General features: G+C 43.0%; 1 long non-coding RNA gene across 1 annotated transcript in view; it reads left to right on the top strand.

Annotated features, from left to right (window-relative positions):
- Positions 1-842: 842 nt before the first annotated feature.
- The window catches only part of LOC133762368 (uncharacterized), a 68,172-nt gene continuing 42,544 nt past the window's right edge, over positions 843-26,470 (top strand). The window contains exon 1 of the long non-coding RNA XR_009866270.1: positions 843-1,086. This is a non-coding gene — a long non-coding RNA (uncharacterized LOC133762368). The remainder of the gene's footprint in view (positions 1,087-26,470) is intronic.

Below are 26,470 nucleotides of genomic sequence, written 5' to 3'. Positions count from 1 at the left end.
ACTAGTGCTGTGGCGCAGCAGTTTAATGCCCTGGCCTGAAGCGCCGGCATCCCATATGTGCGCCGGTTCTGGTCCCAGCTGCTCCTCTTCCATCCAGCTCTCTGCTGTGGCCTGGGAAAGCAGTAGAAGATGGCCCAAGTCCTTGGGCCCCTTCACCCATGCGGGAGACCTGGAAGAAGCTCCTGGCTCCTGGCTTTGGATCGGTGCAGCTCCAGCCGTTGCAGCCATCTGCGGAGTGAATCAGCAGATGGGAGACCTGTATCTCTCTATCTCTACCTCTCTTTGTAACTCTGTCTTTCAAATAAATAAATCTTTAAATTTTTTTTTGGAAAATTAGGTGTATTTTTTTTCTGATATGTATTTTTCCATGAAGATTTTATAGACCCCTTCATAGGTACGGATTTCAACATTTTTGCACCAAAACAAACTGATCTTTTAAAGCCATTTCCATGATCTCCTTGGAGCTCTTTCTTTCCAGGCAGTCTACTGTTTTACAGCGTACTGCGGGGGTTCTTTTAGGAGGGCAACCATGCTACAAGCCATGGCAAATTGAACATTAGCAGAAAATGGTTTCAGAATATTTCTTACTCTCCATGTAAGTTATGAAGGAAAACAACATTCCTTGCAAAAGTTCCTGTAGCCTGAACCGCAGTTTTGAAGCTGACCACCGGCCCATGGAAAGCTTTCTTGGAACACAGAACGAACATTCTTGTGTAGAATAGCCTCCCTGTTTTCAGAAGAAAGGCGGGAAAAGTGCCTGCAACCACACCCACTAATGATATCAACAGTTTCCAGAAGGCTTGCCCATGAAGTGGTGCCTGCTTGGCTGGACAAAGAAAGCCTGCTGTGGCCCCACCCCTGATGTCAGCCGTGGGTCATGAACGTGGGAATCTTCACATCTCGTTGTATAGGACCTAATTCACCAGGTTCACCTCTCTCCCCGCACCGGAACTCAAACGCTGACCATCTCCTCCGGCCCTGCCCTAGCTGTGCCTGCGTGCCCTGCTCCTGTGGAAGAAGAAAGCTGCATCTTTTCCAAGAATAGTTGCTGTCTTGCTCAGATGAAAGGCATGAAGCCAGGCTGAGGTGAGCTTGTTATCAACCAGCCCTGATTTGCAGGTGACGCAGTTGCCAAGCCTGTCTTTCGGCAGTGATGAAGGTGAAGCATCATTGGGCTAGGCGCTAAGTAGGCGCTTTAAATCACGCTAGAGGCTGTACCACTTCAGTGCTGGAGGCTGCAGCTGAAACGAGTAATGTGCTATCAGTAAACGGCAGTGAACTCGGTCGTTCTGAACGCTCGGCACCTGCTTGTGTTTGTAAAGCTGAGAGTTCAGATCAGGGAAACTTGGAGCTATTGCGATGTAGCACGATGGATTCTGTATCATTTGACTTCATGCGCATTTAAGTGAAATTTGGCTTTAAACAAGGCTGAGGAGAGAAGGGGCTGTGCTTTTAATCCTTTAGGAAACATTTCTGTCTGGACAGGTTGTGGAACACATTGCCCATCTTTAAAAATATCCTAACCAATCCTTCCTGGTCACTCAAGTCCCACTTCTTTATGTGGCCTTCTCTGGTGCCTTTGGTTTGCAATGGTTGACTTCTCTTAATTTTTTTTAAGATTATTTGTTTATTTGAAAGCCAGAGAGAGAGAGAGAGAGAGAGAGAGAGAGGGAGGGAGGGAGGGAGAGAGGGAGAGGGAGACAGAGGGGAAGAGGGGGAGAGGGGGAGAGGGAAATCATCCATCTACTGGTTAACTCCCTAAATGGTTACAATAGCTCCATCTGAGTCTCCCACAGGGGTGGCAGGAGTCCATGGAATTGAGCCATTTTCTGCTGCCTCCCTAGGTACATTAGCAAGCAGCTGGATCAGAAGCAGAGCAGCTGGAACTCCCTCCAGTATGGGATGCTAGTGTGACAAGCAGTGCCTTAACTTGCTGTGCCATAATACCAACACTAGACGCCTTCTCTCTGTCCTGAGCACTTACTGTGTGCTCAGTGATTGCATGCTTTGTCTTTGCCCATAGTGTGCTATTATGAGAACACTTCCAAAAGTTTGTGGGAAAATGGGATTAAAAGATATCTTTACTTTGATGTGAAAAATTTTTGAAGTGCACACACAGGTTTTGTTCAAAATATGAATTTTCCATGAACTTTCTGAAAACTCTTCATATTTATACATGTGAAGAGAGCACATTTTTACACTTTTAGAATTTGGTTTTTGTTTGTTTTGTAATTACACATTTCAAGCAATCTGTACAGGTGACACATTAACTTTTTCTTTTTTTAATTTTTTTCTTTTTTTTATTTTATGACAGGCAGAGTTAGACAGTGAGAGAGAGAGACAGAGAGAAAGGCCTTCCTTCCATTGGTTCACCCCCCAAATGGCCGTTATGGCCAGTGCGATGCGCCAATCCGAAGCCAGGAGCCAGATGCTTCCTCCTGGTCTCCCATGCGGGTGCAGGGCCCAAGCACTTGGGCCATCCTCCACTGACCTCCCGGGCCACATCAGAGAGCTGGACTGGAAGAGGAGCAACCGGGACAGAATCCAGCGCCCCGACCGGGACTAGAACCTGGTGTGCTGGCGCCGCAGGCGGAGGATTAGCCTAGTGAGCTGTGGCGCCGGCACATTAACTTTTTAATTGTGAAATTTTTTTAAAGATTAATTAATTTATTTATTTGAAAAGCAGAGTTACAGAGAGGCAGAGGAAGAGAGAGGGAGAGAAGGAGAGAGGGAGAGAGGCAGAGAATCTTCCATTCACTGGTTCACTCCCCAAATGGCCAGAGCTGGGCTGATCTGAAGCCAGGAATCAAAAGCTCCTTCCAGGTGTCCCAGGTGAATGCAGGAGCACGAAGACTCAGACCATCTACCACTGCTTTCCCAGTGCATTAACAGAGAGCTGAATTGGAAGTGGAGCAGCCGAGACTTGAACCAGTACCCATATGGGATGCCAGCACTGAAGACGGTGGCTTTATCTGCTACACTACAGTGCTGGCCCCTTAATTGTGAAATACAGAAATGACATTTCGTATAGTTTCTGTTCTCCTGAGAAATGGAAAGATCCTGGATTTCAGTGTCAGATGGATCAAGATTCAGACCTTAGTTTAGACCTTTACAAGTTATGTAATTCTGAGCAGTTTGCCTAACTTCTTTGAACCACAGTCTTCCTTGCTTGTAAAATTCAATCACCATTAAAATATCTGGCACAAGATAAAGAACCAGTGCAATCATGTATGCCAGTTGCCTAGCTCAGTGTGTGTAAAGTGTCCAATAAATAGTGGCCAGAAACAGAAATATTAGGAATCATAGCAGCAGGAGTGTTACACATAGTGCATTGTCTTTTTGAAAGAGATTGTTCTTGAGAAATGGATTAAGTTGCACACACTTGCATGGAATCTCTCAACAGTTCCTGTATGTATAAGCAACACTCAGTGTCAGCTGAAGTGTACTAACATGAGAAAGTCAGGCATGAATACATTTGCTCAGCAACAATAATAGTAGGATTGAGGCTAAGGCTAAGGTTACCAACTATTCTGAAGAATGAAACATGATGAAGACAGTGCTTCATTAGAAATTTACAATTAAGGACTTCTTTCTTTTTTTTAAGATTTATTTTATTTATTTGAAAGACAGAGTTACAGAGAGAGGTAGAGACAGAGAGAGAGAGAGAGAGAGAGAGAGAGAGAGAGAGGTCTTCCATCCGCTGGTTCACTCCCCAGGTGGCCGCAACAGCTGGAGCTGCGCCGATCAGAAGCCAGGAGCCAGGAGCTTCCTCCAGGTCTCCCACGTGGGTGCAGGGGCCATCTCCCACTGCTTTCCCAGGCCATAGCAGAGAGCTGGATCAGAAGTGGAGCAGCCGGGACTAGAACCGGAGCCCATATGGGATGCCAGCCTTTCAGACCGGGGCTTTAACCTGCTGCGCCACAGCACCAGCCCCAGAACTTCCTCTTTCACACAGTGTTGTTAACTTTAGGGTGAGGAGGATGGGGAAGGAAGGAAAAAGGGAGAAAAGGGAATGAAGCAGAACTGTTACAACTTGGGCAAAAGGACAAATTCTAGGGGACACAGACAAGGGAACTCATCTTTGCTGAACATTCTATGTCAGCCCCTTGCACAAAATCCTCACTGTCATACTGAATTGTATGTAAGTCCTGTTAGCCTCAGACAGCTTGAATAAACACGTCCAAGAACCCACAGCCAGTAAATGGTAGAACGAAGACTTGTTCTCAGGGCTGCCTGTCTTCAAATATGAATTCATTCACAGCTCCATGCTGTCAATCCTTTGTGCAGAGGACTAAGGTTGGCTACCCATGCCAGTCTCTGCTCCAGCTGCCACCCTTCTCCTGCCCTTCACATAGGGTGATACATAATTTATCATTCAAACCAAGACACATCTGAGACTGAAAGAGGGAGATATTCATAATTCCTCCAGGACACCGGGCCAAACTGGCACTGTCCTGGACAATGCCGGACATTTGATCACACCAAGTCAAAAGAGCCCTAATAACTCACACTGTCATTATGCCATTCTTGGTATTCACTCTCCAAATGCTCTCGGTGAGATCATCAAAGACTTTTATGCACCAAAATGACAAAGACTTTTTAGCTTTTATTTAGTTGGCTCCTCATTGTGCTATTCCACCGATAATTTTCTCCTTTCTATTATTACCTCTTGACTTCTTGGATAATATGCCCTACCAGTTATCATTCAGTATTTTTAATTTTTCTAATATGTGATTGTCTAACTAGGTTTTAAATATTGGAGTCCTTTAAGGCTTGATCAGAAAACTTCTTATTTTTTTAAGGTTTGTATCTTTCTATATGTTCTCCTTAGGGAACCTCATGTTCCCTAATGGCTTCAGATAGCACTTATATATTAATTACTATCAAATTTACATTCCCACATAGACCTTTCACTGGATTCCCAGGCCAGTGGTTTACTCAGCATTGCTACTTAGACACTTAACAGATGCTTCAAATTCAGGAAAGCCTCAAGCACATTTCCTTTTCCCATTCCCAGCAACTCTATTTTCTCCTAATGGCCACTAGCTCAGTGACTGTTGCTGCCATCCACCCATGTACATAAGACAGCAACATCCTTCTCTCCCTCACCCACCATGGGTGATGGATCCTCAGTGTTAGTTATGCCCTCAAGAGGTCCAGCTCTCTTTACCTTTACATCCTAGTCTAAAACCACACCATTTCTATTCTGAATGTTATAGTGGTCTCTAAACTACAAAGTCTACTTTGGACTCACTGTTATTATATCCTATATCATATCTAGTCCTCTCTTGCTTTGGCTCTTAGTTCCTCTCTCTTTTCAGCCTCACTATTTATCAGCTCTTCACTCCATCTTTCTTCTTGCTTTAGAAGCTTAGAATGTTCTTCTTCATGCTGGATAACTTTTTCACCCCCTAGATCTCAAATTGAATGTTCTTTCCTCAGAAAATCTTCCTGGACCTCCTAAATTAGGTTGACCTGTCTGATAATACATTTTTCCAGCTCTTCATAATCTTTTGAGTCACCTGTTAACATTTTCGTCTTCCATTGTAGCACAACATGATTCCATTAGACGGACAGTACTGTATTATGAAGGTCTGGAGCAGTGTTGCTGAATGCTGTAGTCAGCATCTCACGACCAGGATGAATCAGAAGTCCATGATCGTGTAATTTCACTGGATTGCTTGTATTGGACTTGATGTGTGAGACAACGATGTGCAGTGGGGCAGTTTGATGAGCTGACAAGAGGCTAAACTAAGAGTAAAATGCTGTGAAAGGCCACCTAAATTTTAACCTCATCCTCCCGATTTGGTAAGATGAATCAGAAGCAACACAGGTTGCTGACGACACATGAACACACCAGAAAACACATTGAGCTAGTAAAATCAGGAGCTGTGAATGGCTGTAGACACCACAGCTTCTCAGTCACACTGACTTCCTGATCACACATGATCTATGATGATATCATTACATAAAAAGGATGACAAGGTACCTAAAAGATAAAACTTGAAAACAATAAAACAGGCTTCATGCACAGTTTGTGGAATTTTGTCTTAGTACTATACATGTACTCCTTATGTAATGATTTCCATTTAAATTAAGTATTAGCCTTAAGAGCGTGGTTCATCTAATCACTTATATTTTATATTTCTGATATTTATAAATACTTTAAAATCTCATTTGTGGGCAATTAAAATGCACTTTTGTATTTTTAAATTATACATTCCATTAAAAGCGCTTTGATCTAAATGGAATGGTATGCTATGAAGTATTCTGTTTGCATGTCAGGTTTATAGCTATCAAAATTGCTAAGATATATTCATTGAGATTTACTTTGGTGCCAATGTTGTTTGGCTCAGAGTTTATTCTTCTAAGTATCTATCAATGTGAGAGATTTTCTGTCAAAACTACAATGACATGCTCTTTAATAGAGTCCTCTACCTTTGAGGATGGGAAAGAAATGGGACAGATGGGGTTTCCCAGGCTACAGCTGCACTTCTGACAGATTCAGAAGACTGGGCCTTAAGCACAGTAAAAGGCCAAGTGAAGATGTTCCCAGGAAGAGGCTCTCAGGGGACCAGGGGAGATGAAGTGTGGGGATTATTCCCTGAGTTTTCCCTACATGGAGCCAGGGACTCTGAGAAAGAGTGAGAGCTGTTTTTGGGCTGATCATAGTCAAGTCTGACTAGGTAATCAACCTGTTATCTAAATCAAAGAGACTTTGGAGAAAACTGCAATCCATAGTGAACAAAATGAACTACACAACTAGAAAACTATTGGGCTGGAAATAACTATAGAGGTTGTTTTGTTCACTTCCTTTTTAGATTACAGATTTAAGAACTGAAGCCATAGAGGGATGATTTTCAAGAGATGCTTAAAGATGACTAAAGAAACTCACATTACTTAAGCGGGTAAAGAGAAAGTGAGAAATGACCTCATCACAAAGTAATGATTCTTGTATACATGCAATATTGGTAATTAATAACACCTGCAACCTGTAACGATTTTGTTGAATGAACTGGATGTAAGAGGACACAAAAGAAATTTTTTTTCGTTTTCTTTTTTCCTCAACAACTTTTCATTTAAGGATACAAACTTCATGCATTTCATAAATACAACTTCAGAAACATAGTGATTCTTCCCACCATATCCACTATCCCACCCACACTCCCATCCTTCTTCCTCTTCCCTCTCTTATTCCCAATATTATTTTCTACTAATATATATTTTAAATGAACTTTATACACATACAATTAAATCTACACTAAATAAAGAGTTCAACAAATAGTACAAAAACCAAAAAAACAAAAAAACCCAACCTGTTCCTCGACAGTCAAGATGAGGGCTGTTCAAAGTCATTGTATCTCAAAGTGTCAATTTCACTTCTATAGAATACTTTTTATGTGCTCTATTAGTTATCATAGATCAGGGAGAACACATGGTATTTGTCCTTTTGGGACTGGCTTATTTCACTTAGTATGATTTTTTTTTCTTTTTTTCTTTTTTTCTTTTTTTTTTTTTTTTTGACAGGCAGAGTGGACAGTGAGAGAGAGACAGAGAGAAAGGTCTTCCTTTTTCCACTGGTTCACCCTCCAATGGCTGCTGTGGCCGGTACACTGTGCTGATCCGAAGCAAGGAGCCAGGTGTTTCTCCTGGTCTCCCATGCGGGTGCAGGACCCAAGGACTTGAGCCATCCTCCTCTGCACTCCCAGGCCACAGCAGAGAGCTGGACAGGAAGAGGAGCAACCAGGACAGGATCCAGTGCCCCGACCGGGACTAGAACCCGGGGTGCCGGCGCCGCAGGTGAAGGATTACCCTATTGAGCTGTGGCACCGGCCTTAGTATGATGTTTTTCAATTTCATCCATTTTGTGGCAAATGACAGGATTTCATTTTTTTTTTTTTACTGCTGTGTAGTATTCCATGATGTATACATCCAATAATTTTTTATCCAGTCTTCAGTTGAGGGACATTTGGGTTGATACCATATATTAGGTATTATGAATTGAGCTACAGTAAGCATGGAGGTACAGATCATCTTCACGCATTTTCAGAAATTTTTTGATTTCTCTTTTGGTTTCTTCAATGACCCACTGTTCATTCAGAAGCATGTTGTTCAGTCTCCATGTATTTCCATATGTTCTAGAGATTCTTGACTTGTTGATTTCCAGTTTCATTCGATTGTGGTCAGAGAAGATGCATGGCATGATTTTGATTTTTTTGAATCTGCTGAAACTTGCTTTATGGCCTACCATGTGGTCTATCCTAGAGAAAGTTCCATGCACTGGTGAGAAGAATGTGTATTTTGCAACTTTAGAATGAAAAGTTCTATAGATATCTGTCAGGTCCATTTGGTCTATACTGTTTTTTTTTTTTTTTTGACAGGCAGAGTGGATAGTGGGAGAGAGAGACAGAGAGAAAGGTCTTCCTTTTTGCCGTTGGTTCACCCTCCAATGGCCGCTGCGGCCGGCGCATCGCGCTGATCCAAAGCCAGGAGCCAGGTGCTTCTCCTGGTCTCCCACGGGGTGCAGGGCCCAAGGACATGGGCCATCCTCCACTGCACTCCCGGGCCATAGCAGAGAGCTGGCCTGGAAGAGGGGCAACTGGGATAGAATCCGGCACCCCAATCGGGACTAGAACCTGGTGTGCTGGCGCCGCAAGGTGGAGGATTAGCTTGTTAAGCTACGGCGCCGGCCCTATACTGTTGATTAACTGTTGTTTCCTTGCTGAATTTCTATCTGGTTAATCTATCTGTTGTCTCCCTTTAGATCCATTAACATTTCTTTAAATAGCCAGGTGCCCTGTAATTAGGTGCATATACATTTATTGTAGTCACATCTTCCTGTTGAATTGATCCCTTAATCACTATACAGTGCCTTTCTTTGTCTATTTTAACAATTTTTGTGGTAAAGCTTATTTTGTCTGATATTAGGATGACTACACCAGCTCTTTTTTGGTTTCTGTTAGCATGGAATATCTTTTTCCATCCTTTCACTTTCAGTCTGCTTGCATCTTGTTGGTGAGATATGTTTTTTGTAGGTAGCAAATAATCCATTTTAATCCATTTAGCCAATATGTACCTTTTAACTGGGAATTTGAGGTTATTTAGATCCAAGGTGACTATTGATATGTAACGACTTGGCCCTGCCATTTTTCCATAAGTATTCTTATTGTTTACTTTGGATTTACTTTGTACTTTTACTGGGAGATTTTCTGCCTTCACCTTCTTTCATAGTGATGACCACGTGTCTGTGTTTTTTTTGAGTAGCACATCCTTAAACATCTTTTGTAAGGTTGGATGAGTGGTGACAAATTCTTTCAATTTATGTTTGTTGTGGAAGGTCTTTATTTCACCTTCATTCATATTTGAGAGCTTTGCAGGGTACAGTATTCTGCATTGACAGTTTTTTTCTCTTAAGACTTGGAATATATCTTGCCATTCTCTCCTTTCTTGTAGGGTCTCTGATGAGAAGTCTGCTGTTAAGTCTAACTGGCGATGCTCTGAAAGTAATCTGGCATTTCTCTCCTGCACATTTTGGAATCTTTTCTTTATGTTTTACTGTGGAGAGTTTGACAATGATGTGTCCTGGCGGAGATCTTTTCTGTTCATGTCTATTGGGAGTGCTATGTGCTTCCTTGACTTGGAGTCCCTTTCTTTCTCCAAATTGGGAAAATTTTCTGCAATTATTTCACTAAAAAGGCCTTCTAATCCATTCTCTCTGTCCATACCTTCAGGAACTCCCAAGACCAGTATGTTGGGTCATTTGATAGCATCCCATAAATCTTCAACACTGTTTTTTTTAATTTTCTAATTATTTATTCCCCTTCCCCTTCCCCTTCCCCTTCCTCTTCCTCTGCCATCTTTCTAGTCTAGGCTAGTCAATGTAATAATCATGTAATTGCAAACTATCCTCTGAAATAAAACATCTCCATCTTCCAGCTCATGCTAGCATGGTCCACCTTTTTTTTTTTTTTTTTTTTTTTTGACAGGCAGAGTGGACAGTGAGAGAGAGACAGAGAGAAAGGTCTTCCTTTTCTGTTGGTTCACCCCTCAATGGCCGATGCGGCCGGCACGCTGCACTGATCCGAAGCCAGGAGCCAGGTGCTTCTTCTGGTCTCCCATGCAGGTGCAGGGCCCAAGGACTTGGGCCATCCTCCACTGCACTCTCGGGCCACAGCAGAGAGCTGGACTGGAAGAGGAGCAACCAGGACAGAATCCGGTGCCCCGACCAGGACTAGAACCCGGGGTGCCTGCGCTGCAGGTGGAGGATTTGCCTATTGAGCTGCGGCGCCAGCCCGGCATGGTCCACTTCTGTGCCTGTTCCTTTCCCTAACTCTCTTTGGTCAGCAGTGGTGAGAAGTGTAAGATAGATAAAACAGATTGGTGTCACTGCAATGGGGTTCAGGACACAATATCCCCAAATATGGCACCTGGCTATCTTGACTATTTAGAGCTGAAAGAACTTGAAAACAAAAACAACAGAAGCAGGAAAGTCACTCTGCCCTCCTCCCCTCAAGCAGATCATGAAGCCTTAGAAGGACTTCCTGGTCTTCCCCTGAGGACGGTCATTAGACTCTCATGTGAGAGTTGCCCTTCCATACTTGGGGGAAAGAAACATCCTTGCCTCTGAAGATAGAGTGACAAAGGGGAATCTGAATAGGCAGGCCTTACCTAACCCTAACCCTAACCCTAACCCTAACCCTAACCCCCATCTAACTTCTCTTAGTACATCATACTCTTGTGTGGTTGTATTTCTCCCTGACTATACACACTTTATCAAGCCTAGCATAAAAACACTCAGGTTTAATTGTTTCTTTCCATTTTTATTTCCCCAGGAAGCCTCTTGTGTCATGTAAAACTTACCTTAAATACACTTATATGCTTTCCTGTTGTTGATTTGTCTTTTGTTTCAGGGTCATGATCTTAAGAAAGGTAGAGGAAAAGATATTTATCCTCCCCTGCAGCTGACCCAGTTGTGATCTGGTGCTGGTGCTTTCTGAATATAGATTTCAAATTCTAGTTCTTTCTCTGTGGACTGCGTGGTAGGTTCCTTGGAGACTCTCTCCCCCATGACTAGGGCTCTTTGTTTACATTCCCTTCTGGCTGCCTGCTGATGCCTTTTGTCCTCAATCTCCCAATCCCTGTGCTGCACCATCTTATCCCTTTCAAAAGGGGGTCTTAAGCAGAGTTCCTTTTCAAGGACGCTAAGGCTGGCTGTCTCCCCTAGCCCCTCCCTAGGACCCCTGGCCCTTGTGAGGCCCAAGGTGTCTCTCCCTGCCCCACCAAACCCTGGAAGTGCAAACTATTCCCTATGTAGCTGCAGTATATCCCTCTCCTCTGAACCAGGGAAGGCTCTTCTCTTTGACTTTCCAGGCCCATCAGATACTTATTTCTTTCTTCTTCAGGTTCCAGAAGACAAGAGCCAAGCTCTATGCATGGTTGTGAGGGGGATACTGGTGAGCTTAGAGCACACAACACACTGACCATCCTGGAAACAGCCCTCGCTACCAGTAACTTCTTCTATCGCATGATACAAATGGGTGATGGACTACTGTTGTCTATACCCTTTACAGAAAGGTGTTAGCCATGTATTTAGCCTGTGTTTAGTGTGTGTCCAACAATGCAAGAGGATGTGAAGGTGGGTATTTGACACCTGCCATTTTGTTCTCCATCTTTGGGGCCTCTGATGGTGTTCCAACACAGCACAAGAGCTGGATTATACATATGTGACCCTCGACCATGCCTCTGTCATGTTTCTAGTGATAGCATGATTCTAAAGCTATCCACCAAAGACCCCGGTTATTCAGTCACTCATTTAGATACTGCTGGGAAGGCACGTTGCAGATGTAATTAAGGTGTCTAATCGGCTGGTCTTAAAATATCAGTATTACCCTGGATTATTCAACTAGATCCAATTGATCACATGAACTCTTAAAATTAGGAGAAGAGAGCAGAGAGCAGCATAAGAAGAAACAAGAGACATGAAGGGAGGCCAGAGAGAGTTGAAGCATCAGTGTCTAGCCAGGTAATAGGACCTGTGTCCTGTAACCACATGGAACTGAGTTCTTGCAACAACCTGAATGCACCTGAAAGCAATATTCTGGGAGAGCCTCCCAATAACAGCTCAACCTACTGACGCTTTGATTTTGGACTCGTGAGGCTCTAAACTGAAACCAGCGAAGTCAGCCTGAATCTCTGACCCATGAAACTGTGAGGTAATGAATGCTTTCGTCTTGTGCCGCTAAGGTTGTGATAATTCATTATATCAGCAATAGGAAACTGGTTCACACTAATGTTGTTGCCATGTGTTTGCTGGATCTGACCCCCTTCTTCCTTCATAGCTGATAGGAGTTCAGAGGCAAATGGGGGATCCCTTTAGCTGGACATGTTTGGGAGAAGTGAGGAAGAGCATGAAGCTTTGACGTACTCTGAAACCCATAGCTGTATGTAGCAATGGCAGTACCTGTCTATAGTGCTCCTACTTCAAAATAACTTGCTTGCAGTTTCTTGAATTCTTAAGACAAAACAAAACAAAATGACTATGTGTTTGCCTTTCTCATTCTTTTCTCATTTTGTTTGCTAAGGGCTGTGTTTCTTGTCTTAGGACAGTTCCTTGTTCCCTATATCTGATGAATTGCTATATTCAAGGGCAGAGAAAGGATGAAAGGACTTTGTTTGCTGGGAGTTTGACTGAGGAGCTCAGAACTGTAAATAATGGAAGACTGGATTTGATGGAAAAACCAATGGATTGTGGAAACACTTCCAGAAAGAACGGTGTCCCAACAAATGATTTTTTAGGAAAGAGATGTATTTATTTGTTTGAAAATCAGAGTTATAGAGAGAGAGGGAAGAAAAGAAAGACACACACACACACACACACAGACCTTCTATATGCTGGTTCACTCCCCAAATGTCCTCACCAGCCAGGCTGGGCCAGGCGTAAGCCAGGAGCCAGGAACTTCATCCTGGTCTTCCACATGGGTGGCAGAGTCTGGAGCGCTTGGGCCATCCTCTGCTTTCTTTCAAGGCACAATAGCAGGAAGCTGGATTAGAAGTGGTGCAGCTGGGATTCAAACTAGCTCTCTGGTATGGGATGGCGGCATCACAAGCAGATCTTAACTCTCTGTGCCACACAAGGGCCTTGAGAAATGATTTCCTGCTTCAACTTGGTCTTCACATAGTGCTTACAATCTAAGGTCCTTAAACGGAGTCCTGGCTGCATTCTTGGAAGAGGCAACCATTGAATCTGAGAACCACAAGATGTGGCCTTATTGGAGGTATCACACCTGTCCCATGAGTTTTAGGAGACCCGGGCCTCTGTTATGGGGATGGGAAAAGTGAAGACAAGCCCTGCTTATTTATGCTGTAAATACGCCTGATTCCCTCTGATGTGAAAAAACTTAGGGTCACTCTCCCAACCCCCAAACTCACCACCCAGTGAGACATCTGGAGACCTATTATGAAGCAATTTAAAAATTGCCAGTGGGGCAGGTATTGTGGCACAGGAGTTTAAGCTGTCATCTGTGACACTGGATTTTCTTTCTTTCTTTTTTTTTTTTTAATTTTTTGACAGGCAGAGTGGATAGTGAGAGAGAGAGGGACAGAGAGAAAGGTCTTCCTTTTTGCCTTTGGTTCACCCTCCAATGGCCACTGCGGCCGGCGCATCTCGCCGATCCGAAGCCAGGAGCCAGGTGCCTCTCCTGGTCTCCCATGCAGGTACAGGGCCCAAGGACTTGGGCCATCCTCCTCTGCCTTCCCGGGCCATAGCAGAGAGCTGGCCTGGAAGAGGGGCAACTGGGATAGAATCCGGCGCCCCAACCGGGACTAGAACCCGGTGTGCTGGCGCCGCAAGGCGGAGGATTAGCCTGTTAAGCCACGGCGCCGGCCTCGACACTGGATTTTCATATGAGTGCCAGTCCGAGTCCTGGCTGCCCCACTTCTGATCCAGCTCCCTGCCAATGTGTCTGGGAAGGCAGTCAAAATGAACCCAATGCTTGTGCCCCGGCAACGTATGTAGGAGACTTGGTTGAGTTCTAGGTTCCTGGCTTTGGCCTGGCCTAGCCTCAGTGATCGAGGCCATTTGGGGAGTAAACCAGTGGATGGAAGATCTCCCCCACCACCATCCCACCATCTCTCCCTCTCTCTGTAACTCTGACTTTCAAATAAATAAATAACTTTTTAGAAACATTATCAGCATGCAGAGTCAGTTCTTAAACACAAGATGTAGGCATTTCAAAAAAAAAAAAAAGGCAGAAAAGTGTGTGAGGGTTGCCCTGTTGAAAGTTCCAGTTAGGAATGCAAAATGATACTAAAACACAGTGAAAAACACCATTAAAGGCATGGGAAATGGGTAAATCCTCTGATACTTTGTTTGTACCTGAAAGACTATTTTATATGACTATACTAAAAGATGAGTGAACCTCAAGCTCTCTGCAGTTTCTGTGTTGTAATTAACATTCTTGCAACTTAAGTGCAAAGATAATAATAGATGAAAATTCATAAATGGAGGATATTAACTGAAACTGCTAAATAGAAAGAAGTTCAGGGGATAAAGCCTGCAAATAAAAGTTGGCAATAGTAATAAAAAGAGCAAGCGTGACATTTTGACTCATTGTCCACTGTATCATTCAGCGGTTATGATTTGACCACCCATGTCATGAAGCTTCCACAAGGAGCTTTTATAGAAAATGAAGACGGAAACAATGAAGTAATCCTGCCTCCTCGCCTTGGTAATTTACGATTGTTCCCTAAAGTGTGTAATTGAATGTCCTGTCCGGCAAAATTTCCTCTGACTCAAACTACAGAATTATTACCACATTCTCTGAGAAGCTCTTTGAACAATAATAGCCTTCTCTATTAGGGATTCTTGTTTTGAAGGTCAGCCAAATTTTCTCATTGTTTCTCATCTGAATCCAAGAGTTTGGCTGTAATTGTCCTGCCCACCCCTAAACAAGTGTCTCCTTTCACTCTCTGTGGATAACTTCACATTTCATCCAGCGTTTGAAACATAGCAGGTCTCAAAGCAATCTAGGTTGAATAGATATTTCCGTACGATGGAGGGATGAAGACATGAGCTATTCTCTACTTGGTGTCTTTGGACCCTCGGTCTGCTTTCTGTGGGTCTGTGGTAGGGGCAGGTGAAGAACAGCGTCTCCCAGCCTGCTTGCTCACTGTCCTTCAGCATGGAGTCAGTCTATGGGGACTCATGATACGAAACATTGACAATGTGTTAATTTTCCAGTACTTTCATAACAAAGTACCATGTATTGGGCAATCTAAACAGAAGAAATGTATTGTCCCACAGTTCAGGAGGTTCAAGTCCAAGATTAAGGTGTCCAACTGGCTCTTTCTCAAGGCCATGAGAATCTCCTCCATGCCTCTCCCCTAACTTCTGGTGATCTCACAGCAATCTTTTGGTGGTCTTTGGCTTGTGGATGTGTTACTTTCATCTCTGCCTTCATCTCCACATAGCATTCTCCTTAAGTACACATATCTGTGAACAAATTACTCTGTTATATTGATTCGTATCATATCAAATTAGTGGCCTGCCTCCTCCAGCATGATCTCATGTAAGCTTAACTAATTATATCTTCAACAAACATATTTCCAAACTGGATCATATTGTGTGGTACTGTGGCTTATAATCTCAATATGTGAATTTTGGAAAGGAGTGGATACAATTTAACACAGAAAAAGTAGCAGTCACTCTTCTGTTAAAAAGATTTATTTTTTTATTTATTTGAAAGACAGAGTTACAGAGAGAGGTAGAGACAGAGAAAGATTGAGAGAGGTCTTGCACCTGCTGGTTCACTCCCCAGATGGCTGCAACAGCTGGAGCTGAGCCGATCCAAAGCTAGGAGCCAGGAGTTTCTTCCAGGTCTCCCATGTGTGTGCAGGGGCCCAAGCACTTGGGCCATCTTCCACTGCTTTCCCTGGCATATCAACAGGGAGCTGGATCGGAAGTGGAGCAGCCTGGACTTGAACCAGCACCCATATGAGATGCCTGCACTGCAGGCAAGGGCTTTAACCTGCTGTGCCACAGCACCAGCTGTCAGTGACCAGGAGTCACTCTTGACACTTCCTTCTTTCCTCTCTCTCATGAGTAGTCAGTCACCCAAACAGTCTGCTTTTTGCTTTCTAGCTAGTTGTAGAATTAATTTACTTTTCAACATCTGTGCTATCACCTCTCTAGTCCAAATTTTTGTGATTTCTTGTCTTGATTCCTTCAATAGTATCCTAATTGGTCTTGTTTCCAATTTTGCTATATTCCAGTCTATGTTTCTGCACTATAACCAAACTGATATTTTTCACAGACGAATCTGATCATATCACTGAACTCTTAAAATTGTCAATGAACTTGTGTTGACCCTGTAATGCAGCCTCATTTCACACCTGCTCATTTCTCTGCCTTCTGGACACACTGAACCTTCTTTCAGTTGTCCCTGCTAAACTCCAGGCCAACTCTGGGCCCTTGCACTCGCCGCTCTGCTGCAAAGGCTCATCCCTTCTTCCTGACTTCAACAGCTCCTGCACATCCTTCTGCTCTGAGTACAGTCGTCCTTTCTCCACGAAGCCTTTTCTGCTCCCCACCACAGGCTGAGCTGCCATTATTAAATTTCTTTTTTTGTTTTTTTTCAAGATTTATTTACTTATTTGAAAGGCAGAATTACAGAGAGGCAGAGGAAGAGAGAAAGAGAGACAGAGAGAGGTCTTCCATCTGCTGGTTCACTTCCCAAATGGCCACGAAGCTGGGCCGATCCGAAGCCAGGAGCTGGGAGCTTCTTCTGGTTCTTCCACGTGGATGCAGAGGCCCAAGTACTTGGGTCATGTTCCGCTGCTTTCCCAAGCCACAGCAGAGAGCTAGATTGGAAGGGGAGCAGCCGGGTCTCAAACTGGTGCCCATATAAGATGCCGGCACTGCGTGTGGTGGGTTTAGCTGTTATGCCACAGCCATGGCTCCACCATTATTTAATTTCATGGTGCACTGTGAGCCACCTTTCTAGTTCTTACCAAAAAATTAATCAATTGATATCTACTAAGAATTTTTGTAGTCTCATTAAGTGTCTAGTTAATAGGAGGTAAGGTGAAATCAGTACCACGATTAGCACAACACAAGCATTGATTGAATAATTCTGTAACTGATCACATGTATAAATACTAATATCTGAATGGACTTACTTTTTTCTATACTATGAGAGATTTTCCAAGTTATTTAGTAGTTCACACATTCATTCGACATCTATTCACTTATCCTTGGCTAATGTTAGCATTGTCATGGGCATTGAAGATACAACAAGTTCAAGAAGGTTGTTCCCTTTCCCTCATGGAACTTACATTCTAGTGAGTATGACAGACAAACAGGGAAAGGAAGCCAGAAGAAGAGATCAGATTGTGATAAATGCTGTGAAATATGTGACCAAGCAGGGGAAGGGGATGAAGAGAGGCAGAGGGTGTTAGCCCAGACAGAAGCAGTCAGGGAGGAACTCTGGCGAACTGAGATCTGAACCCAGCCAAGGATGTCTAGCAGAAAAAGGGAACAAAGAAAATACCCGAGGTAGGAATGTTTGAAAGTAGCAAAGATCAGAGGTGGCTGAGTGGGACCCAGGGGAAGAGTAAGGGCACAGAAGCTCAGGCCAAGGAACTCAGGGCCTTGTAGTTCAGGCAAAAGCTCGGATTTTATTCAAAGTATGATGAGAAGTCCGTGGAAACGTTAACTGAGGCTTGGTGCCTTTTCAGGCTGCTTTGGCTGACCAGTGGAAGACTGTTAGGGGACAACAGCGACAGCCAGCCAGTTGGTTAGATGTGTCTTACAGGTGTGTGTGTGAGTGATGATGGTGGTTGTTTGCTGTAGGCCGACAAATCAGGAAACACAGGGCTAATCCTTCTCCGAAATCTTTGTTCTACTGCCTGCTGCTCCTATGTGCTACCATCAGCCAGTGCATCAACTCAACGCCGTGCTAGAAATGGTCCCTTCGGCCCTTCAAGGCCTCTATTTCTTCCAGGTGGGTCCCCTGAGTAACTCACTCAGAACACCCCTGTCCTTTTCCCGGATAGAGCAGTCTCCACGCCCAGAGTAAACTTGATATCCATTGTCACATCAGTACTTGTGAGAATTCTACTACTGAACCACCCATGCACCATCTGTCACATCAGTACTTGTGTTGGACCACACCTGACAGGGTGAATCCCTAGGATGCCTGGAACTCCCTAATGGCTCAGTATGGTCAGGAAAAAGAAAATAGGACAGCTTGTTTGTAAAACACAAAATTGCAACAAATCTGGTTTTGTAGCTCTTAGCTACGTTTGCAGTTTTAGTTTCGGTAGCAGTCAGAATCGAAAATGGCTCAGAATGTCCTGCCCCACCTGTGGGCAAAAATGCTCAAATTTATACCCAGAGAAAAGGAAATAACACACAGAAAAGGAAAATGAGGTACAATGACAGCCCAACTGGTTAGAGCTCCAGTCTTATTTGAATACAATGTCAACAGTTGGCTGCTTGTGATTAGCTGACCCTAGGCTACTTGATACACGAGCAGGTTACACTCTGTTTATATGCCAAGTTAACTTACACTTCACTGGAAACAAAGAAACTCTGTTTTTAAAGATTTATTTTGTATTTATATGAAAGAGTAACAGAGAAAGGGAAACACTGAAGCAGTAAAGAGAGAGAGAGAGAGAGAGAGAGAGAGAGATTGCCCATCGGCTGATTCATTTTCCAAATGGCTCTAATGGCTAGGACTGGGTCAGGTCAGAACCAGGAGCATCTGGGTCTTTCACAAAGGCTGCAGCAGCACAAACATTTGGGCCATCCTCCACTGCTTTCCTGGGCACATTAGTAGGGAGCTGGATCAGAAGTGAAGCAACTGGGACTCGACTGGGGGGTTCTGACATGTGATGCTGACATTGCTGGCAGTAGCTTAACTGAGTGAGTCACAACAACCACAACCACTAGAGAAACTTGTATCCTTACTATGCCTTTTATCCAAACGTATCTCTTTCTTTGTGAACTCAGTGTCCCGCAGAGTAATGGCTCAAAACATGCTTTTTGGATGAGTTAAATAAGAAGTGATGACCTGGGGCTGGCATTGTGGTGCCGCAGGTTAAGCTGTGGCTTGTGATGCTGGCATCTGTCTGGGTCCCTCCTGCTCTGCTTCTGATGCAGCCCCTGGTTAATGCTTCCAGGAAAGCAGCAGATGAAAGCCGAAGGACTTGGGCCTCTGCCACCCATGGGGGAGACCAGGATGGAGTTGCAGGATTCTGGTTTTAGCCTGGCCAACCCAACAGTTGTGGCCATTTAGGGAGTGAACTGGCAGATAGAGGATCTCCTCCCTCCCCCTCTCCCTCTCTTTCCCCTTCAAATAAATAAAACTTTAAAAAAGGAAAAAGAAGTGATGGACCTATTTATGCAGCCATATAGAAAATGCAGTTTGTTGTGAGATAGAGGGTGATTAAAGGGGACTGACAACATGCAAATGACCTATGTGCACTCAGGATGCCTAGAGCACCCTTCAGAAAAGATGAGAACTTTTAACAAGGCTGTCGTCACAGCTTCTTGTACCCATCGCTAAGTTCATGGCTGATGCTCCTAGAATAAAATACAGATTCACAAGGGGGGAACAAATTTATTTCATGTGTATTTTCTGCAACTTTTGGAATAAAGACCAGGGCAAAATATATTTTTATGAATAGTTGTGCAGCAGTGTGACTGAGGACAAAAGGATGTGATAAAACAGGGGGTGTTTAGTAAGGTCTGTTTGTTCAGATTGCTCCTGTGGATACTGGGCAGAGACATCTGTCACTTGATGAACATCACGGGAGAAGGGGCAGGAGAAGTTCAAAGAGAGCTTCTTGCCTCAGATTTTCTCAATTTCCTCCAGCCTAAAATACTCAGTGTGCCAAAGTGCCCTCTTTCGGGGTAGCATTCCTCATGCCCCAATTTCTATAATATGAATCTTGGCTGGTGCGCTTACCTACTTTGCAGGATGGTCAGGATAGTCCGTGGAGGTTGAGTAATTGTCCTTACTGAGCTGTTTAGCAAAGGGAAGTGGGGTGGAAGCTGTACGAACCTCCAGGCAGGTTCAGGGCAGGAAATGGGAGGGATCAGAGTAGCCGGGCAGAGCAGGGAAGTCTCTTAGAATAGAGGGATGTCACAACGTCCAGTTGGAAAGACCTACTGTAAAGTAAATTATTCCAGATTTTGTCAAAAGTAGAGAGAGAAAGAGAATTAGATGGAGAGAAAGAGAGAGGGAGAGGATGATTGCATTGTCGCAAAACTCCAGTTTTCTTATAAAGATGTATCTATTATACATCCTACATTCCCAATATTGGTTCTTACTTCAGCCAGGAGGCTTGGAACAAAGATCTTTTCATTGGCCAGTGTGTGCACAGCCACTGCTCTGTTGGAAAAGCTATTGAACTGAAGCCCTTAATTATTTAAAATGCGGGTTCCTTATTTTTATTGGCTTACACATTCAGACCTTTTGTCTTGTTTCCAAGCGGGTATCTTGGGAGTCTGCAGCTGCATAAAGACACACCAATCAGTTGACTGACACCAAGGATTAATGATATGTGTTACAGGTGCATTTTTAATCTTGTAAATAAAAAGGCAGAAGCACAAGTGTAGAGAATTATGGTGAGTCACGTACCTGCAGGGAACACGCTGACCAACTTGACAAAAATGAGATGCATTGGCTCTACTGCACCAACGAGGGTCAGCAACCTCCGCAGGAGGAGAGCGCTTCACAAAGGCACAGAGGAGAGAGCCCAAGGTGATGGTTCCACATAAAGGACAGTGGGAAATGAACACTAAGAAAGAAAAATGACCACCCCATTGTTTTTCTTTATGTGGAAACGAATGATTTCTTAGCCCAAGGCACTCTTTTGAATGACCATGGTTTGTGACTGCCCTAGGCAAACTCACTCCCCATGCTTCCGGCATGCCCCACTTCTAACACAGCTTCTCCTTAACCTCTCTCCTTCATCCTTGGGACACTCAATGCATTCAGCTGGCTTTTCCTGACGTATGTGTCTGGTGGGCAGGCAGCACCAGGGTCTAATGTGTGCCTTCAGATGCAATCATGCAGTGCAAGGCTGTAACACGGCGGGTGTTCATTCTGACAAACAAGTGCCCACTACATGCTCCACTTCATAAAAGGACCTGTAACACAACAATGCCCTCTGCTGAGTTCCTGCTATTAAACTACAGGAGATTAAACAAGGTGACCATGACCATCCTGGGCAGTCTTGCTGGAGCTTTCCTTTAGCATTGCCTTTCCAAAAATCAGCTTAGAAATAATATAAAAATAATAAGAATTTACATTTTTTAAGCTAGCAGCTCAAAAACTTACCCTACAGAACAAAATAAATCATGGTTTTGTTCCTACTTACCTACAAAGAAGTTCAGTGAAGCAATTTTTTATTCTATTAGGAAATTTAAATTAAACTAAGTGCCCAACATTAGATTTATGAAATAAAAGCATATATCTTTACAAAAAGAATCCTACACAGATATTGAAAATGCAGCAGTGTTAGAATATTTCTGTATTTGAAGAGACATAGACATAAGAGAAGGGAATTATAGAACATATATCAACCAGACAGCTTTCTCAGGACAAAAAAGAGGGCTCAAGACTACCTTTTTCCTGTGTTTATCAATATCTTATGATTATTCTACAATAATTTCACACTGCTAGGGACCAGAATATACCATCATAAAATATAACCGAGACATTGTTCAGGATCTGCTACCCTGAAGCATGTCACTCTGCTATATTGGTTTGTTTTGAGCTGGAGGCACTTGAAAAATAGCAAATACATTGAGAGGCTTTCTCTGAGCTCCCCTTTTCAAAGTCCATGGTCATCAGTCCTCTCCCTGGGAGTTTTATCAATTCTGGAAGCTTGACTCAGAACAAGAGGGCACAGTAGAAGCTGACACTACATTCAGCCAAACTTTGTCACAAACTATCACGTTTTCCATATATACTTCGCAGAGTCCATTCATCTTCCCTCAAAGTCATTTTCTCTCCCTTAAGTTCCCTCCCCCCCCCTTTCCTTGTTAGGATGGTATAGAAGCTTTCAAATTTCACTGCTTGTTTGCAGATTCACCTTTTCTTACCCATGATGCCCTAATGCATGTAATATTGACACTTTATAAATTTATATGCATTTTCTCCTATTATTCTGTCTGTTGTCAGTTTATTTCATAGACTCAGCTATTGAGCTCAGGAGGATACAGGGGAAGTCTCCTACAGAATTACTAAAGCAATACGCAAAACAGGTCTGTCTTTGTTTAGTTTGTTTTAAGAGGACTCACATGAATACTCTGCGGTTAGCAGACACTATCATTGGTCCAGACAACCATTTAGGTCTCAGAAACAGTCCAAGTGGGCACTGTTCTGATTTTCTAGATACATCAGCCTGCCAAATGAGCCAATCTCCTAACTTCGTTTACCTCCACATAGCACCATTTAGCACCAGAGGGCAAACGGTTTGAGAGACCTGAACATGCTGATGAAAGTTAAAGTAAAAGTGAGTTTGACTCAAGGCCTACTTTGATGGTCTGTTAAACAGCAATAGCATTAGCTTATGCAGTTTTCAATTCATGATTTGTTAGGAGATTTTCCCATCCAAAACTTCTAAGCTTCTAAATGGCCTCAGTGGGTTAAAATTACCCAGAGAAATGTGTTCTCTCTGGTACGTGGCTTCCTTGTGCTCCAGATTTAAAGCCAAGGTCAAGGTGGTGGGTTCTATAAAAATATCTTTTCTAAAGCTAATTTAGCATTGCAGTTTTGAACAAAGTATTCTTTTGGTTATCGCTGAAAATAGGGTTAAAGGGTGCATAACAAGCATGAAAGAAATACTTGTGGTTGACTGAGCATGCGTCTCTGGTTGACTCATCTGGAAGACTTTGAAATAGGTTGTAAGTGTTTTAGATCAGGCTAAATGAGTTTGAAGTCTTTGCAAACAAAGTTTTTACTGATCTGCTCACTCACTGTACAATGCTCTGGGTTACCTGGTTGAAAATCAACGTTTTTAATCAAACTGCATGCTCATATTGTCCTGTACACGCAGTCTGCATTTTAGGCTTTTTTTTTTTTTCTTCCTATAGCTTCATTACTTTTTTGTCGTTTGGTTTTTATTTGTTTGTTTTTATAGAGAAGGGGAGAGACAGAAATAGAGAGAGGGAGACAGAGAGAGAGAAAATGAATCTTCCATCTGCTGGTTCACTCTCCTGATGACCTCAAGGGTCAGGATTGAGCCATGCCAAAGCCAGGAGCCAGGAGCTTCATCTGGGTCTCCCATGTGGGTGCAGGGGCCCAAAGACTTGGGCCATCTTCTACTACTTTTCCCAGGCTGTTGGCAGGGAGTTGGATCAGAAATGGAGCAGCTGGGACATAAAATGGTGCCCATATTGGATGCTGATGTTGCAGGCTGCAGCTTTACCCACTGCAACACAATGCTGGCCCCTATGTCTTCATTATAAACAACAGTACCTAGTACATCAGTGCTTTATAGTTTTTGTTTGGTTTTATTTTACTTGTTTGAGCTTTCCTAATGTCCTAAGTTGTTTCTGAGTAGTCAATTAGTTATTCGAGTGAGGGCAGTATACAAGTATATAATGGTACTTCAGAAAGTTTATGGGAAAAGGGGATTAAGTGATACGTTTATTTTGGTGCAAATATTTTTAAGTCCATGCATCAGCATAATTTCCTATAATATGAATTTTCCATGAACTTGTGGAAGACTTTTCATATAGCACACTCCAACCGAGATCTGAGCTCATCAGGAAGAAGTCCTTGGTCTGCATCAGAAGCCCCCGAATCCAGACTCGACTTTACCAGGGCCTGACCGTGTGATCCTGGCCAAAGTGCACAACTTCTCTGAATTTCCATTTCTTTATCTTATAAAATGTGAAGGCTGTCACTGGGTAATTTCTATGGCTCCTTTCAGCCTTAAAAGCCTTTGAAGTGAAATTGTTCTGAAAGCGCCATTTGGAATCATTTAACATCATTTAGTAAAGATTTGGGGTACAGATCAAGGCCAAGAGTGGCAAACACATTCACCTGGAGAAAAGTCATTTAGGGTAGATTGTGCTTGTCCATTCTGCATCTCAGGGCCAACGGACAAAGCTCCTGTAGTTCCCTTTAGCTCTCTCTGTGGGTAAATGCAAAAGGCAAAGCCATAAACTCATAAAACAAAACACGCTGGCATTGAAATGAGCACTTTCCACCAATCACAATTTATCAAGCCTCCTAAATGGAATGGTAGATATTCTCCCAGGAGTTTTTCCCCTTTTATTTCTTTTATCGAGTTGTAAATTCAAGGCTACACTGCTTCCATGTGGCCTGGGAAGCTGTCTTCCAATAACTCATCTCCTGAGATGCACCTCATCAGTGCAGTTTTTGCAGAAAACACTTTGTAAATCAGGATCTGACATACATTTTTATTCCCTAGGGTTGTGCATCATACATCCTCCACAACCCTGGAGCTTCTCTCTCTTAAAGACGTTGATTGTAGAGAAGGAATCATTTTGAATTCAAGGAGGCATCCACTAAATGTTTTTACGTAGGAATATCGTGAAACTATGCTGGTAGTTTATGGCTGCTTTCAACACAGGGCTGGACAATGCCATCATCCTTAAGAAAGTGCTGTCCAATGCTTTGTTCTTTTCTCTGTGTTCTCCAGATGGCACTTGCCTCTGTCTTCATTGTGTAGGGGTATTTCAGAAAATTCAGAGAAAAATGGAATTATTGTTTCTCTCTTCAAAATGATTAGTTTTATTTGTTTATTCAATTTGTATATATTCAAGGTACTATAATTAGTACTTTACAAGCATTACCTGTTAGCAGTATCTTCAACAAAACCTTTTGAGGCGGATGCTATCCTTTTTTGGAAGTTCATTTATTTACATTTATTTAAAAGGATGGGAGAGGGAGAAAAAGAGAGGGAGAGGGAGAGAGAGAGAATCTTTCATCCACTGTTTTACTTCTCAAATGCCAACAAGAGTTGGGACTGGAATTCCACCCTGTCTCCCACGTGGGTGGGAGGGACTCTAGTATTTGAGCCATTATCTGCTTCCTCCAAGGATGCATTTTAGCAGGCAGCTGGATTGGTTACAGAGGCTAAACAAACCCAGCACTCTGATATGGGATGCCGATGTCCTGAGTGACAGCCCAATCTGCCACATCACCACACTCATCCCCGCAGACACTATTGCAATTCCAGTTTTAGAGATGAAGAACCTGAAACACCTGGAAGTTGAATACCTTTGAGTAAAACTGCTTAAAATCATCCTGCAGGTAATTGGTAGAACCAGATTTGAACCCAGGTAGAGGCCAGCAGCTATGCTCTTAGCCACTCACCATGGACCTTCCTAACCATCTCTTGGGCATTTTTGCACATGTACAGTACAGTACAGATATGTAAGACAACCTGAAATGTGGGCAGTGTCATAGAAGAGGTGAATTCCAGTTTCAATGGACATGTAGAGGAGGGAAATAAAAAAAATGATGTTTTATGGGATGACTGGCGATGGTGATATTATGAAAAATTAGTTTTATTATCAAAATAAAATCTTGAGTATCAACCAAATTCGTATTTTTGTGATATTTATGTGAATCACAGTGAATATTATCTCTATGTCCCTCAAATAGGTTATCCCCTTGCTGTCTGAAGAAACATTTTGAAAGCGTATTCTTCACAGCTGCATGAGCTTATTAGCAATAACTCATATTGTTTCACTGTTAATTGGATTTTTACTCCAAATGACCTAACCTTTCCCTGAGTAAAATGACTGTATCTACATTTTAATTTACTACTAAAAATTGTGCCAGGACCATAAACTTCTGAATCTACTAAATTGTCTCTCATAGTACCAGTAAACAGATTCTGTGCATACCCGCCACCATCAGTTGCATTGCTGGTGAAAGATCTGGAATATCACGAACTATCACGTAAAATACTCATAATTTCAAGTTTGTCTTTGATAAGCCTTGTGCCCTTCTCGAGGGGTCTTTTCCAAGTTAACTCTCATTTCCCTGAATGCCCATGGATCTTTCAGTAAGCGTGCTTGGCATTAATTATATTATATGCTTTATGTTCTCTGACTTTACACTTCAGGGTACAATGTTCTCCTAATTAGTTTGTCGTTATTTTGAGTATCATGGTCTCAAGAAGTAAAACTGTCTTCTGTGGCAGAATGTCATCAGTTTCTGCTTGGATTTGACTTGCTGAATGAGTGAACGCCATCACCCTCCCTTGTCAGCATTGCTGAATGTGCTGCCTATGTTCTTAGGTGCAACTCACTCTGGTGGCCAGGCCTCTGGGCCGGGAATCAGCAGGGTTGAATTCTAGTTCCCATTGTCTGTGTCTTTGGATGGGTTCCTTAAGCTCTCATTTTCTTGACAAGTAACTTGGGGGAAGGATCTTTGCGCAGAACTTCTTGGCCTTGTACACACAGCAGAATCACATTCTG

The sequence above is a fragment of the Lepus europaeus genome, chromosome 6 (genome assembly GCF_033115175.1).
Source record: "Lepus europaeus isolate LE1 chromosome 6, mLepTim1.pri, whole genome shotgun sequence".
In the NCBI taxonomy this organism is placed as follows: Eukaryota; Metazoa; Chordata; class Mammalia; order Lagomorpha; family Leporidae; genus Lepus; species Lepus europaeus.
This window is presented reverse-complemented; position numbering and strand designations above follow the sequence as displayed.